The sequence below is a fragment of the Macaca nemestrina genome, chromosome 9, assembly GCF_043159975.1.
Source record: "Macaca nemestrina isolate mMacNem1 chromosome 9, mMacNem.hap1, whole genome shotgun sequence".
NCBI classification, from domain to species: domain Eukaryota; kingdom Metazoa; phylum Chordata; class Mammalia; order Primates; family Cercopithecidae; genus Macaca; species Macaca nemestrina.
The window spans coordinates 58,155,352-58,173,198 of record NC_092133.1 but is presented as its reverse complement, the minus strand read 5'-3'; the positions used below and the strand labels follow the sequence as shown (position 1 = coordinate 58,173,198).

At 41.0% G+C, this 17,847-nt stretch overlaps 1 protein-coding gene across 5 annotated transcripts in view; it reads right to left on the bottom strand.

Moving 5' to 3' along the window:
- Window positions 1-17,847, bottom strand: part of LOC105466168 (AT-rich interaction domain 5B) — a 192,639-nt gene that overhangs the window by 50,622 nt on the left and 124,170 nt on the right. The gene's annotated exons all lie outside the window — the stretch shown is intronic.

The following is a 17,847-nucleotide window of genomic DNA, read 5'->3' as shown; positions in this document are numbered from 1 at the left end:
GGTCTTAATCCTCAGAGAATCAAGCTACCTCCAGAGCTCCAGGCTACTCTGACAGCTAACCCATGTTTTTTTTTTTCCTTTTTAAACGCCTTCCAATATTAATGAATTATAGTCTATTTTCTCAACAATATAGCAAAACAAGTTTGTTTTCCTTAAAGGATCTAGAAGCTCAGAGTTGCAGACAATTTGTTTATATATTTATTTCACTATGGGTTCACACAAGTTACATGGCAGGGCAGTGCAGGTGTGGGAAACTTTTATGTCAACCCCAACTCTTACAATAATAATAATAAAACAAAGGGAAATGTAACCAGTTACTGGCAAAGTAAATTGCTTTTGGCTTAAATGTTCCTGTTTTTTTCTACTGTGTTCTTCCTGTCATGACCGTCTCTTTTTTTTAATAGCATTTATGCTCTTGGAAATACCACGAAGATAGATAAACTGCTATAAAAGCTGGATTGACTCATCAGTTAACAACTCTTCCTTCCCATTTTGCAGAGAGAATTTTGTTGCCAACACAGCTACATATTCTCTCGAGAAATTCTTTGTGAGCTTCCACTGAAGAGATAGGACTTGCTTGTTGGTAGGGACTGGAATCAGGGGAATGGAAAACCAGCACAATTTTCCTAAGACTTTAACCCCCGAGGTCAATGTCTAGAGAAGTCGGCAGAGCGTTAACTCATTCGATTTGCGAGTTGTGTGTGTCTTTTAAATATGAGCCAGAAAACAAAACTCCACTGATCATAGTATTAGGGTAGACAAACATTGTTCTATGTATAGTATGCGTTACTGATAATACCCTGCATTTCTGTAATGCTTTTCCTATGAGGATATCAATTCTCTGGTACATTTTCTTTACAGACAATAATCTTAAAATACCGGCTGGGCATGGTGGCTCATGCCTGTAATCCCAGCACTTTGGGAGGCTGAGGCGGGTGGATCACGAGGTCAGGAGTTCGAGACCAGCCTGGTTAACATAGTGAAACCCTGTCTCTACTAAAAATACAAAAATTAGCCAGGTATGGTGGCAAGTACCTGTAGTCCCAGCTACTCGGGAGGCTGAGGCAGAAGAATCTCTTGAACCTGGGAGGCGGAGGTTGTGGTGAGTGGAGATTGCACCACTGCACTCCAGCCTGGGCAGGCAACAGAGCAAGACTTAGTCTCAAAAAAAAAAAAAAAAAAAAAAAAAATACCCTGGTAAGTTTCAGCATGGAGCATTGCTCTTTCGGGTGGGGAAGGGGGGAGGAGGAGTAACCTACCCTAATTTAGTTATTATCATTTACCGTGTTCTATTTTCTATGTTTCCCTTTTAACTATTTAGAAACTTCCTCTTTCATTACAACAAAAATAGAAAGAATGTTTTTAAAGTTATTAACGTATGAGTAAAAGACTTAGAAACCAAGAATGGCAGAAGGCTTGATCAAAGCCATTCCTAAAATTTATGGGTGTAATAAAAGAAAGGCATTTCACAGATAATTTCTTACAGAATTTCAGTTTTCAAATATGTGGGGGGACAAAAGAAAACTAGAAGCTCTCAGACCTCATTTTGGCTTTAACTTAAAGCCAATATTTAAAAATTCATAAATAAATCCCTGAAATTTTTATTTCAAATCCACAGTTATATTTCATATAGTGACCATTGGTATTAAACTTCTATTCAATTGTTTGAACCTTTCTACAAATTCGCAAAACACTGATCACATATGAATTTAGGAAATATTCAAGTTTATTTTTATTCTGGTTTCCCAAAATCAGTCTTCCACACCCAACAGAAATGCTTGAGAAGCAATTGTATTGTCTGAGATATAAACACACTGGGCCATTGACAAGCACAACTTGATCCTGCAGGACATTCTAACTCTGATGATGAATTTTAAACAATAGACATGGAAACACAATACTGCAAAAGTTTTATTATTTGGTAATTGTTCTGACAGTTTCCTTTTAAGAGTAATTATTTTTTCTCAAATAAAGGCATTAAAAAGATGAAGCTCTGGTGGTGGCTCATGACTGTAATCCCAGCACTTTGGGAGGTGGGAATATTGCTTTAGGCCAGGAATTTGAGACCAGCTTGGGCAATGTAATGAGACCCCTGTTTCGATGAAAATTAGCTGGGTGTGGTGGCATGTGCCTGTAGTCCTAGCTACTCCGAAGGCTGAGGTGAGATGATCATTGGAGTTCAGGAGTTTGAGGCTGCAGTAAGTCTAGACTGTGCCAATGCTCTCCAGCCTGGGTGACAGAGTGAGACCCTGTCTCTTAAAAACAAACCAACCAACAAACAAACAAACAAAAAATGCAAATGAGCCCAGAGTCTGAAACCCAAACTCTAGGGCCAGCCAGATTTAAACACTTTCCACATTCAAATGTCATCAAGACCAGAAAACCCCAAACACTAATGGATGGATGCGCCCTAGAGAAATTTTACACTCATCACACTGGATATCATGCGATATGAAGACCTGGACTTTGAATTACGAAGTGTGCTTTTGCCCAAGTCATACCCCTACACTGCTTGAACCACAAACTACAATTTAACATTTTCAATGAACTCTGCTCTCACAGAATCCGTCCTTGTTCTTTCTCCCAGAAGGGTGAGCAGTTGTGGTGTTAGAAAGAACATTAAAAAAAAGAAGAAGAAGAAGAAGAAGAAGCTGGCTTTATATGAGGTTGTCACTTTGCCTCTTTGTCAAAATCATTGAGAGCCCCAAGAGTCACTAATGAGAGTAATGTATTACTGCCTTTGTTATACCTGGATTGCTTGGGCAGTTTAAGTCCAAAACAGCCATGGACTTCATTGACTGCTCAACAAACCATGTAAGTAAACACTTTTGTAATCCATTCCAAAACATGCCCAGTCTTACTCACTCTGTTTCATACTTGTGAATGCTGGAGTAATTATTAATGCTCCTGATCAAGGTTTTAGTAATTTCTTAGGCATGTGATTTGCATAGCTATTTCCTGATCTGCCTTCTCTCTCTGCCCTGGAGGTCTTCATTTCTCAGAAACACTTAAAAACAGAGATTATTTTACTTCTACCCTTCCCCCAACCCATAAATGGAACAGGACTTCCTAGCTCATCTGTATTGCTAATTGGTTTGAAAGCATGTGACTCCGTGCATTCTTGCCATTAAAACACAAGCAAGCCTCTTTTGAAGTCAGCTTTACCAGCAGTGATAGGCAGATTTCTATCTTTGTTCCCCCACTGTGTCTTGAGGCAGGGGAGAAATGTAAATGATCACATGTTATTTAAATATTGTTCTGAAATCATGTAGCGAATTCCAAGGTAATATAAAAATATTCTAGAAGTCTGTATAATAGGGTTGTCTACAAACACACTGGCAAAGAAGGGGATTATAGATGCTTTTCACTACTGTTTGAGAAACAAGGGGAAAATCTGGGAGCTGAATCTAGGAGTGAGGAGAGAGTCTGGTTTTTCAGAGGATTGATTCTCTAGGGGAAAATTCTGGAAACAGGAAAAGAGATTGAAATCTATGCCAGACCTTTCCAACTCTCATCTTCTCTCTGGTCTATTTGGCTATCTATTCTTGGTGGAGGGTTCCCTTGTAAGAGGTGGAAGTGGTAGCTCATACCTGCTGTGCAAGAGCCTATGCATCTTTGGGATAATGGGGTCTATATAGCACAGCATGGACAAGACCACAGCCTAGGTTTTCCTGAGGATCAGGAGCCTATGGAAAGACTCCTTTGTCTTGGGATTCCACATATTGTTTTCTTTTTTTTTTGAAACAGTCTCTCGCTCTGTTGCTCAGGTTGGAGTCCAGTGGCACGATCTCGGCTCACTGCAAGCTCCGCCTCCCGGGTTCACGCCATTCTCCTGCCTCAGCCTCCGGAGTAGCTGGGACTACAGGCGCCCGCCACCAAGCTCGGCTAATTTTTTTTGTATTTTTAGTGGAGACGGGGTTTCACCATGGTAGCCAGGATGGTTTCGATCTCCTGACCTCGTGATCCGCCCAAAGTGCTGGGACCACTGGCGTGAGCCACCATGCCTGGCCAGAATTCCACATATTCTATAAAGAGACATCAGGGCAGAGTGGACATCTTAGGACTTAGCTCGGTCCCTAAAGGTGTGCGGCAGTGCTATCTAGGAGCTGATACTGTACGCAAACGGTCTGATTTCTCTGCCCATGCCACGCACCAGGTAGCTGCAAGGTCCTGTCAAGTCACAAATTCAGCAAAACCAAAAGTGAATTCTCAAAATGCCATCAAGGCTCAAACTCCCACTTTCACATTTACCTGGCAACTTCTTTCTCCTATTCATCTCTCCAGATGCTGGGTGTCCATGAGCCATTTCCAGGCCCCAGGTTCCTCTCTCAATGGAGATCAAGCACAGAAACTATTACAGTGAGAATAAGCATGTTGTTTCAATGCTATACTATGTATTTTTTTCTTATGATTTTGAAATAGCTCCTGTCTTCATTTTTTGAAAACTCTGCTATAAATACAGATTTAGTCTTTCTTGGTATGGTTCTATATAGTAAAAATAGAATATTAACAAGATACTTGTCTTTTTCTCTTAAGGCTGTTTAAGGATGCGCTCTGGAAATGTGTTTTAAGGCATTTTGATTTCCACAATTTCTGAAGGTTATACAGATAGAACCTCTTAAACAAAGAGAGTTAATTTTTTGTCTCTCTCTTCTTTTTGTTAAAATCAATAAAGCTGCTCATTCCAGTCTATGATTGATATGTTCTATGGTGTTACTATTGAACATGACAGCACAGAAGTGAAACCAACATTTTTGTGTCAAATAGCCTTGTAAGAGCAGTAAATATCAGAACACTTTTTAAACTCATTTATAAACAGGACATTCTTGTTCAGCCATTTCTCCAGGTTTGGAAATGAGACAGTCCATTTCATCATTGAGGATAATTGATTTGCTACCCTCTTTATAGAAAACATTCCTCACTTGGAAATAAGTAAAAGAGATGGGTTGTTTTTGTTTTTGTTTTGGTGTGTATGTGGATTAACATGGAGATATTTAACTTATTGCATACTTGGATGAGTATGTCATGGGATACATTTTAGTATTTAAAAGACATACACTTAAGAAACAGTCATCAAGTGATAGGCTCCCAATTTATTTTAAAAAGATCCAAAAAGGAATTTGTACAGAAAGGGGGCTTTTCACTCGCTTTGTGCTTTTATACCTTTCAGAAAGAATAATGTGAATAGTAGGATAGTCTCTTACTTAAAAGTAAAAAGATGACTATTTTTGGTTGTCTGAGATTCGGAGACATTTTTCTTTGTTCAGGCAAATCCCTCTCACCCTTCCTTCCTATGAGGGCATCAGTACCGTCCCCAACTAAGTACCTCAGTGGTCTCTGAGCTTCATTTGTTTGCGCAGGTACAGGAGCCAAGATACTGGAAAATGACTAAAAACTCTTCTGTGGTACCAAGAAACTCACGCAAACTCACAGATTGTATAGAGGAGTGTGCGTCTTGGAGCAGGGTGGGGTGAGGGTACAGAATGAGAAGAGAAAGGGGCCTGGGGTGGGCGTGGAGAGGCAGCAACAAGGTTCATCATACCTGGTGACATGTTGACTAAGTGCAGACTATAAGCCATGGGGCAAGCTAGAGTTATCAGTCAATTGGAGGGAAGTTTGTCACACGATAGAGAAAGAGCACACAGATACCATCAGAAACCCTAACGTAAAGCTAACAGTGAACCCAGAAGAGGTTACAGCTTCTTCACATTTTTTCGGGGTAAGATAAAACATTTCTATGACTATTTAGAATTGCTGTGTCTGATACAGTCACCGCTAGCCACATGTGTCCCTTGAGTATCTGAAATACTATATGTCAAGTCCAAATTGAGATGTGCCACAGTGTAAAATACACACTGGATTTCCACGACTTAATACAACATAAAAGTAAAATATCTCATTAATAACATTTTATATTGATTGCATATTGAAATGATAATATTTTGAATATACTGGGTTAAATAAAATGTATTACTAAAATTAACTCCACATGTTTCTTTTTACCTTTTAAAATGTGGTTACTAGAATATTTTAAATTACATGTGGCTCACATTATCTTTCTCTTGGGCGATGCTGGTTTAGTCAATAATTCAATGTTATGATTATAGATATGTTCTTGGAAATATGTGTTAAGGAGCAGACAGAACAAGATTAACATCTGAAACTAGAATAATCAGCAAAAGTCACGATTCAATGTTTCAATACATTTAAGATTTTATTCACTGTTATGGAGGGTAGTCATGAAAAATGATATATATAGTTATATATATATTACACACATATATAATGTTATAATGGTATCTAAAAATTTTGCTGAAGCTGAGGTCTCTCCTCTGTAAAATTTAAATCTGGTAATCATTGACTCAAGGCTACTAAATGGCCCTGCTGAAGATGTTATTTCATTAACTTCCTTAACTAAGATGTCAAAGTGAATGTTAAGCTTTGACAACAGACTGGAGAAGAGACAGAAGGAGAGAGAGAGAAGGGAGAGAGAAAGGGGGGAAGGAACTAGCTAATTATTTATTTCACGACTTGTTCTCTCCTGCTGTCAATATGGGTCGGGTATAATGTAAGCCATTTTCATCATGCAATACAAACTGAATAGGAGAAAATGGAGCTGGAGTGATTTTAGTTGCTTGGAAGTAGACACTTCTTAATCTCCAATTACTGAGTAAGTTAATGGTCTGACTTTTTGAACATTTCATCTGAGAATAAATAGAGAGGTCAGTTATAGTCAGGCTTAAATACAGGGGCATAGCCTCATTGGCTTTGCCAACCTGCCTCAAGTGCCATTTATGACAAAATATGAGATTATTCATTGAAGACTGGCATTCCAATAAGCCCAGAAAAGTTGAACAGAACAAAAAGGTTTGAACTCTGGGGGCAGGGAGGAGATACATTTTTTCCACAATCATTCTTAGCACCAAAAAACCATCAGGCATCACTGAGAAGGCGGCTGCCCAGTGCTCAGCTGGCCCTATGTCCCATCCTCCCAAACAACTTGTTACAGTAGCCAAAATCAAAGCTGATTCCCTCCACCTCCTCACTCTTTGATTCCTGTGGCAGCAGCAACACAGAAACCTAACTAGACATTAACAGCCCTCCAAACACTACATGCCAATCAAAAGGCTGGTAAAATGGGTTCCTATTGTAAAAATAAAAGAGCAACAATGGTGGAAACAGAAATAAGCTTAGGAAATCTTTTCTTTTCTTAGAAGGTGGGAGTTGCTAGAGCATTTAAGGCAGTAGCATGCAGAAAGGCTTAGACCAAAATCTCTGCAACATCGACAAAATGTGCAATAAATATCATACATTCTACTGTATTATACTTATAATGTAGTAATTTTGATGAAATGATTTGGTGGGTTCAACCTACGTCCCGTGAAGCAATCTGCACACCTCTGGTATGTTTCTGATATCTAACTATCGAAGTATTTGTCTTTGTCCTCCAAACTCTTTTATAGCACATGGTATGCATATTTCAGCATCCAACATTATTAACTCATGAGCAACTGTCAGTTGATGGTTATCTAACACATGGGGTCTGCACAAAAGGGATCCTTATTTGGGCAAAAGCTCTTGTCTGCACCAGTCTGTCTATATTTTCCCTCAGAATAACTTTATTTGGATTATTATTCGCTGTTAGTGGAAACTCGGAGGTTGCATGTGTGGCAATCGGAAGGCGGAGAAATAAATCCTTAACAAGTTCAAACACTTAGCTGATATTAAAACCATTTCTAGCTTTGTTAGCTGAAAGCAAACGCTCCATTGCCCTCTCGTGGTGAGTCGATGGGATGCGGTGGGACGATCAAAAAACCCCGCAGAAACTAACAAGAGAGTTTACTCCAATACAGGTGACAACATTCATCTTGAATAGAAACAGCCACAAATGACAACCTTATGTTGTTTTATATGTTTCAGAATTTACATTTTTCAGCCCTCTTACATGGAGATTGGACAAGGTGTGGTGGGTGGGGCCTGTAATATGGAAATTAGAACTTTGTCTTTCTGCAATACAATGACTGCACTCTATTTACAACCATAGCTGCTATATATGTGGCAAATTGATTTTTATGAGATTTAGAAACTTAAAAAAATCATGCTCACATTTTAAAAGCTCCTTTAAACCAAAAATAGACTGATGTTCCAACTGGTTTGGAATTATAGGAACCAAGGAAAGAAGTCTGAATAATTCCCTAATATGGAAGAAAAACTGTTTTTTTTTTTTTTTTTTTTTAAATAAGGAACAGTTTGTTTCTGACAATAGGCAACATATGGAAACATGGAATTTATAGAACCAAGTATAGGTACAGAATTTATCTTTCTATATTCTCTAAAAATAAAATTTTATAAAATTCTGAACTCTAAATTTAATAGTCAGTTACCCAATTGGGTATTTATCTTTTAAAAACACCATTTAAAATTTCTGCTGTATGCCTTTCAACAATTTCCTGCCTAACAGGCCCATCCCCAGAAAGCAAACAAACCTGGTATTAAAACAGACTGAAGAGCTTAAGAGAAAGCTGGGGGAGAAGTCGGGGCAAAGTACATGAGAACATAAACTACTTTTTTAATCTTATTACCAGTAAATGTACCATTTTTCTCTTTTATGTGTCTTCTCTTCAGATAAAAACCACTCCTCCAACCAGCATTACAAAAATGCTCTGTATTTTTATAATATGATTTTAGGGGCAGATTAATCTCAAATTGGCTTTTCCACTCACACGTGGAAGTTCAGTTTTGCAACAACAGTTGTTTGATTTTGTCTTTGAATTAGCAAAGTTCGTAAAGTAATTTTACTATAAAATTAAACAGCTGGGAGTTCTTTAGCAAAACATGACAACTCTTGTTCTTCTTTGTACTATTGTGCAAGCTGAAATACCCTTTCTTTCATGTCTTTTCATTCCAAAATGAATTCCCTAGTTAGCCTTGTTTAACTTTAAGAAAAATAATAAAGAAGGGGGGCGGTTTTTGCTGACCTCTGAAATTCACAGGCTTTTAAGCACAGGGCGTTTACACAAGGTGCGTTCTCAAAGGGCTTTTGTTTAATTCCTATTATGGAATGAAAAATGATATTCTTCCCCCATATAATGCCGATCCTTGTGTACAGCAAAGCTGTTGACAAGTGTTTCTGTGGAGCGAGACGTCTTATGCCGATTTTGCAGATGGGAAAACTGAAACATCTCTAAATGCTGAGGAAATATGGAACTAAGATGTTCGTAGAGGCTGGAATTAAATTTAGAATTTGACTCTTAGCCCAGGACTCTAACCATGTGAGGGCCCTAACTCTCTGGAATCAACAGAAGGGCAATTTTAAAACATTCTTTTGACATTATTAACCACAGCCTGGGGGCTCAGGGAAGTGAGTGGGGGAGGGCCTGGAAACATAATACAGAGCTGCTAGGTGACAGCCTCTTGCAACACTGCTAATACTTTGGATTACTTGATCCATATTGCCATATACTCTAGGAATATTCCGAGGCTTAGTGATTTCCTTTGTATCTTAAAAAATTAGAGTCTAGATCCAAGGGCTAGTGTAGACTGCTTCTTAAAATATGGAGCCAGAGTCATGACAAGACAAATTGCGGAAAGTGGTTCTTGGCTTTTCACATGAATCTGGAACCAAAGATCACTGCTAAGAGTTGGTGAAACCATAGATGTTATGCCAGTAGGATTCATCATTGGAGTCATATATAAAATGATGGAATTCCATAGCTTTAGGAAAACCTCGGGCACCAGCTTGTCAGTCTCCACATCAGAAAAGGCAGGACCAGAGAGCCCAACACTTGCCCAGAGTCACCCAGTGAGTAGCAGAGCTACGATAGACCCTGGGTTCTGTTGCATGAGATCAGCAGCAGAGCCTTGGCAGCAGATGGCTTTTCAATGGCCCTGAATACCTCCACTTGGGTTTCTGCAGGGCCAGCTCTGCCATCCCAAGACCATGTTACTGAAACACACTTTCCAAGGAACTGCAATTAATAAAGTCAAATGGGAGCCGACAAGGACATTCCCACTGTGTTCAAATGCCAAAACATACAACCAAGAAAGCTCACTTGGAGCGCATGAAGTGGGGGTCCTTCTGGCAGGACTTCTGTGCACCATACTCCCAGCTGTTTGCTCAGACCCAAATGTGAGGGACTAGCAGCAAAACACTTGCAAAGCCATCAGGAAAGTGCTCTGGCATTGGGCGTCAACAACTGCTTTTTTTTGTTAGGCTGGGCTGAAAAACCAAAGGAGCCCTCCTCAGGGTGAGGAAGGGCTTTGGGAACTCAGGATCTCTGGGATCAAGAAGAAATGGACCACAGGCCACATTGCTAGGGAGCACTGTCCTCACCTTCTAGAAGTAACACGTGCCTCAGAGGTCCCAAGCACATTAAGAAGCTTAATACCTGTGTGCCTTTGTTCCTGGGCTTCCTCTGACAACAACATCTTTCCTTTTTTAGCTTTTCTTCCTCCTGCCCCAACTCCCCACTATCAAGCTTCCTTGGCCAGGTGCAGTGGCTCATGCCCATAATCCCAACACTTTGGGAGGCTGAGGTGGGTGGATCACCTCAGGTCAGGAGTTCAAGACCAGCCTGGCCAACATGGTGAAACCCCATTTCTACTAAAAACACAAAAATTACATGGACGTGGTGGTGGGCGCCTGTAATCCCAGCTACTTGGGAGGCTGAGGCAGGAGAATCGCTTGACCCTGGGAGGCGGAGCATGAAGTGAGCCGAGACCGCGCCACTGCACTCCAGCCTGGGTGACAAGATTGAGACTCTGTCTCCCCCAGCACAGCAAAAACAAACAAACAAACAAAAAAAGCTTCCCTATTCTCCTTCATCTCCTGCTGGGTGAGAAAACCCTTGTCAGTACCTGTACAAAGTATGCTTTGGGTCGGCTGCGGTGGCTCACACTGAGACCAGCCTGGCCAACATGGTGAAACTCCGTCCCTACTAAAAAATACAAAAATTAGCTGGGCATGGTGGCAGACACCTGTGATCGCAGCTACTTGGGAGGCTGAGACAGGAGAATCGCTTAAACCCATGAGGTGGAGGTTGCAGTGAGCTAAAACTGTTCCACTGCACTCCAGCCTAGGCAATGAGTGAGACTCGGTCTTAAAATAAATAATAAAAAATTTGAAAAAACGCAAAAAACAAGCATGCTTTGATCCTGGCACCTGTCACCCCTGTACTGAAATCATCTGGTTAGTGTATCTCTCTCCCTTACCGCAGTCTGAAGAGATTATGTTGGTCTTGATCACTGCAGCATCATTATAGTTGGTGTTCAATAAACGTTTACTAAACAAATGCCTCCCTCTGTGTCATGTTTTGAAATCAGTGTCTGGTACTACTTACTAGAGTCTAGTAAATGTTTGTTAAACTGCACTGACTGCTCATCCCACTACAGAACATAAATGTCTCGAAAGAGGGCCAGGTGGCTAGGCTATCCTTGATGGTTCACCTTCCTATCTCCAGCACTTTCCCTAGGTCACGATCACCATTAATAAGGGGAAGACATATACACCGACATTGTAATGTCCACTATGTAACTTTGAGACCCAGCTATTGTCAAACACCTAAATACCTAACAGAAACCCGCCTTGTCTGTGGACACACAGATCTCACCTGTTTTGCCAGGACTCTCAAGCCCACAGGGTCACTGGCTCTCCTAGAGAGCCCCTACAACAAGAAAAGGTCAGCAACACCTAAGAGAAAAAATTCTCCTGGGAAAGATGGCAGACTGCCTGGTGAGGATCCCTTTTTTAAGGAACCCTCTCTCTGCAGAGCTGCCTAAAAAAATGTGCCTACCAATGAGAGTCTGGGCAAATCTGTAATGTAGAGATTACATTTAAATTCCAATAAAGATTTTTAACAAAAATCAATAAAATAGGAGATTGATCTGCAGTTAAAAGTTCCTAGTAATGGGATAGCCTAGGAATTTCATAAATAATGCTTTTATCTTGATTACAAAATAATCCCCTGCCACAAAAACAAGGCAAATCAAGGTAGGAAATTGTTCAGCGGGAATTAAAATGTCACACTTTACACAGAATAAAGCATTGCAATCACCAGGGAAACACACATTGCAAATGTGTTAACACAAAATTACATATATCACTTAATTATATAAGCGCATAGCTCCTGAGTCACCCATTAGCTAAACATGTCAGCTGCGGTTAAATATATACATGCAATATTTTTAGCACAGAGGGGATGTAACTATGTCAGGCCTGGCACCATAAAGCCTGAGATGGCAAGTGCTATTAAACTGAGATGCAATCATGTTGAAAAGGAAACATTAACAAACAGCAGACAATTGAGAAGAAAATACAGTGAGCTTGTGTTCTACTACATGTGCTTCCAAAACCTTATATAACTATTCATTGTCTATTTCATCTGGCTTGCATCCCAGGTTTGTTCTATGCTATACTAATTTTATAATAATAAACTGTTATACCAGTTTTATGAAATCATGCACACAGAGAGGTTGCAGATGACATTATGTCTCATTATCTTCACCAGAAAAGGACATCATCCCGAAATTAAACATAGCCTCATGCAAAACCATCCGCTCCATTTAAAATGGCCCCTTGAGTTTGCTTCTGAAAAAAGATATGTCATCTTTCCTTCCATCATCACAGCACTGGTGAAGTTGGCAAAATTGCTGTTGGAGACCCAAGTTTCATAAGAAAGTAGAGAGGGCATGGGCTTTGAGAGCAGGCAACTCTGTATTCACTTTATACATAAGGCAACTATGTGACCTTGGGCAAGTCATCATCTCGCTCAGGGCTGAATTTAACCATTCATCAAGAGAATTATATACCCATCTTGAAACATTATGATGGGGAAGGAGTATGAATGAGGTAACATTAGACAACGTGGCTGGCACATTAGTTGGCACACTGAATACACTAATAAATTATTATTATTATCACTATTATATGCACGGACACATGGAAGTAACATTAATACATCATTTCAAGCATTTCAAGAGACCAGCAGTTTGCTGGTGGGAGAGTTATTGACATTTTGGAAACACCTGAGCCCTCAGCACAGAGGTAAGCACCTTGTAGAGCCCTGGAAGAGAGAGAAGTGCAGGAAAGCTCCTCATTTGACAAAAGGCATCTGGCATACCTCCTTGGAGCCTGAACTGTTGTCTATGGTGACAAGTCTTCCAATACAGAGGCAATAACTGGGTTGTCAAAAGGAAGAACTTATCTTGGTGATAATTGATTCTGTGTTTCAGGCAACTTTACATCTCAAGGCAAAAACTGAAGAAAGGAAATTACCACAAAGTAAAGTGTGCCTCAACAGGATGAGAGACAGTGCACGTGAGAGAGTGACAGACAGACAGAGACTATGCCAAGTGTCCTTATTCTCTAAATTAATCATTAAATGTTTCTGAAATGTGCTTGGAGAATCCCCATTCAATGCTTAAGTCCCGAGGCTCATTGGAAATCATTGGAATCCCCTGTATCTAGAAATCACCATACACAGGCCTCAGCACATTGTAGGAGCCCAATAAATAGAAAACAAATTGAACAGAATTTAATCTCGTAGGCCAAGAAGAATGGCAACCTGTTGGTTGTAGGGTTCCCAGTAGAGACAAACTTATCTTTCAGGAAGGTTGGGCCCCATAGAGGGCTGAATGCTTTTGCTCTCGCGCTTCCAGTAGAGCATTCTTTTTAATCAAATCTCACTTTAAGCAAGCCCTTAGGTAGCAAAATAGAAGAGTAAATTCTACCTATATAGAAGTTAGGGTAGGTCACTTAGGAGAAAAGGAAAGAAAGGAGTCATTTAAGATGAAACGTTTAAGGTTCTGATTTGTCCTGGCCAAACCAAGTCCTGGTTCTGCTTCTAACATCCAATATTCACTGATCCAACACTTATTTATTTTCCAAGATGGAGTACTGCTCTGTCACCCAGGCTGGAGTGCAATGGCACGATCTTGGCTCACTGCAACCTCCGCCTCTCGGGTTCAAGCGATTCTCCTGCCTCAGCCTCCCGAGTAGCTGGGATTACAGGTGTCCGCCACCATGTCAAGCTAATTTTTGTATTTTTAGTAGAGATGGGGTTTCACCATGTTGGCCAGGCTGGTCTCGATTTCCTGACCTCGTGATCCACCTGCCTAGGCCTCCCAAAGTGCTGGGATTACAAGTGTGAGCCACCGCGCCCAGCCCAGACCTCTTTACTCTTAAAGATGCATACCCCTTGCCTGATTCCTGGGGGATGTACTTTGAAACTGATATCAGAAAATCGGTCATTTTCAGCAGCAAGTTATACTGTATTTGTTCTTCATTCATTTTTAGACCCTTTGCGCTCCAAAAACACTTCTTGATGGTTGCTAGGCAACTATTGTTGAATACATGCAAGAGGCATTAATTGTGTGATCATTTTCAAACATGGGGAAAATTTGTTTAAAACAGAGGACATTGCCACACCTAAAATAACACATTTCCCTCCTTAAACAGCTATCCAGAAGAAAGCCACTACAGGTTGCTGGCTTCTGTCAAGGAGTAACATGATTCGCCAAAAATTGTTTATTTACAGTTATTTGTCTTAGATCTTCCGTCTTCAGCCCCCCACTCATCCATGTAAACAGCCCTGTCTTATGACAAATCCTCACTCTTAGGCTAACTGGGACTTGTCTTATTAAATATTTCCCACTTTTCCTGTTGTGCGGTTCCTTACCTAAAATACCTGTAGTGGTCGGGCGTGGTGGCTCACGCTTGTAATCCCAGCACTTTGGGAGACCGAGGCGGGTGGATCACCTGAGGTCAGGAGTTCAAGACCAGCCGGGCCAACATGGTGAAACCCTGTTTCTACTAAAAATACAAAAAATAGCCAGGTGTGGTAGTGGGTGCCTGTAATCCCAGGTAGTCAGAAGGCTGAGACAGGAGAATCACTTGAACCCAGGAGGCGGAGGTTGCAGTGAGCCGAGATCATGCCACTGTACTCCAGCCTGGGCAACAAAGAGTGAAACTCCGTCTCAAAAAAAAAAAAAAAAAGAAAAAGAAAAAAAAAAACCGCATTTTTCCTGACATGTGTATTTCACACTTGCATATCCTCAGGGCAGGACAGCTTGTGGCTCGTCAATTATTACATCTAGCTTTAGAACCCAATAAACTTATCATAGGGTGATCATCTCTTTCTCTGACCCAAATGGAAACAACAAGAACTTTTCTATTTTCCACATCAAAGACTAAGCTTTCTGCTGATGCCAAATGCTCTGTGTACGTCTCACACCCCCCATCATTAAAGGAAACATAGATTTCATTTTACAGTGTGTTTTCCTCACACTTTGTTTTTGATATCCCAATGTCATGATTAAGCTACAAAGACTTCGATAAATTGAGTCAAAAATCTGAACTAAGTAAGGGCAGAATTTGTCACAAGGTGATCTCCCTCTTTTACTGAATATTAAGTGAAGCAACACAAATGTCCATGAGGATGGAGTCCGACGGGCAAAACTAGGCTCTTTCCACTCTATGGTTCCTACAGGCAACCAGTTTCCTCCTGTGTAAATTGGGGGAAAGGATTCAGAACTCAGATCAGTGCCTGGCACATAATAAATAGTATATAAGCACTAGTCACTACTATTATTAATTCTTGGCCTTAGATCCAACATTGTCTTCCTACTGTTTCTTAGTTATATATTCTCATTTTGGTTAATTCCAATCAAAGACAATGTCTTCTCTATGAAATTAACTTGGAAAAATACTGAGCATAATTGACCTGCCACAGGAAAAAAAATAAGCTGTTATCAGAGAACAAAATATACTACATAGATAGATATAATTCTCAACTTCCAAGCTGACTTTTGGAGAGTAGTAGAGATAAAGAGAGGCCATGGCATACCCGGAACTGGAGTAGTCTGTATGACGTGGACATGGGTAAGGGTTAGGGCTGCAGGAGAGGAGGAGGAACATAAAAAATGGAGCCGGGAATAGTGTGGCTCTGCAATATTCTGGATATTCTAAAGCCTAGGCCTCTCTGTGGACACACTGTCACCTCAAAGTGTCCCACAAACAGCTTTGGAGAGCAGATGGAGGCAATCAGATCTCCCTTGATTTAGGTTAGCTGTGGTGTGTATTGCAAATCTCCCGCAAATATTTTATGCCAGGTACTGTACTTCTAAGAGTTTTTTTTTTTTTTTTCTTTTCTTTTTGAGACAGAGTCTTGCTCTGTTGTCCAGGCTGGAGCACAATGGCATGATCTCAGCTCACTGCAAACTCCGTCTTCCGGGTTCAAGTGATTCTCCCACCTCAGCCTCCCAAGTAGCTGGGATTACAGGCATGCGCCACCATGCACGGCTAATTTTTGTATTTTTAGTAGAGAGAGGATTTTGCCATGTTGGCCAAGCTGGTCTCAAACTCCTGACCTTAAGTGATCCACCCACCTCGGCCTCCCAAAGTGCTGGGATTACAGACATGAGTCACCATGCCCAGCCCCTTCTAAGAGCTTTATGTGCAGCACTTCATTTAATCCTCATATATATAATATATCCCCTTGAAGTGAGTAGTATCAAGATTTTCAATTTAGAAATGAGGAAACTGAGGCTGAGAGAGGGTGAGTCATTGCCCAGGAGCACACAGGTGGTGATTGACAATGAGCGCAGACTGAGATCCAGAGTTCATCTTCCGGTTGCTGCGCCCCTGCCTCTACAAAGCAGTGGGCCTCAATACCCCACAGGGGAACAGACTTTGTTTCCCGTGACAAAGTGGCCTGGAAGGAGAGAGGCTGAAAAGCAGAATGCAGTGACAACAGGCCCACACTTAACACAGGATTGCTCACTCAATACTACAAACTAGTATTTTTGTACTTACGTAACTCCTTCAAACTAAGAAAGCAAACAAGTCCAAGCCGGTTCGTTCTTCTCCCTATCCCCCACATCATTAAAGGAAACTCTTCTCATTCCCAGCTAAGGTAAATATTACAGCAGATCTAAGAATTATTTTCAATAAATATTTCTTGGGTACCAAATAGCATTGCGACCAAAACCAAAGAAATATGAGGAAGGATTCTTGTTTTCCAGGGACGTAGAATCAAGTGTGTTTTCTGTGACTTAGGGTTAACTCATCCATCCCTTCAACATTCACTGGCTACCTAGGATAAGCAGCTGCACACCAGGGACAAGGCGTTTCCAGGATGCCCTTTCTCCTTCCTCCCATAAAGCTGAGGTTTTGGCATGGAAAAGAGCAAGGTGAGCTGGGTCGGTGTTATAAAAAGGTAAGAGTAAGAAACATCACAAGGGTGCCGAACTCATTGGAACATCAGGGAAGACCTCTTTGAGGAAGTGATGTTTAAGGTGAGATCTCCAGAATAGAAGGAGAAATTGGCCAGGCTGAGGGGTTTCTTTTCCAGGAAGGACATACACAGGGTTTTCAAGGAAGAAGGAAACGAGTTCAAGAAGTTACAAAAAGGTGCACACTGCCCGGCTGTACAAAGCACAAGGGAAGGACCATTTTCTTCTTAAGAGATACGTGAGGCGGCCGGGTGCGGTGGCTCATGCCTATAATCCCAGCACTTTGGGAGGCCGAGGTGGGCGGATCACGAGGTCAGGAGATGGAGACCATCCTGGTTAACACGGAGAAACCCCATCTCTACTAAAAAAAAAAAAAATACAAAAAAATTTAGCAGGACGTGGTGGTGGGCACCTGTAGTCCTAGCTACTCGGGAGGCTGAGGCAGGAGAATCGCTTGAACCTGGGAGGCGGAGCTTGCGGTGTGCCGAGATCACGCCACCGCATTCCAGCCTGGGCGACAGAGCACTCCGTCTCAAAAAAAAAAAAAAAAAAAAAAAAATGGAGATACTGTGAGGCTAATGCATCACTAACGTGAAGACTTTTCATGTTGCAGGCCTC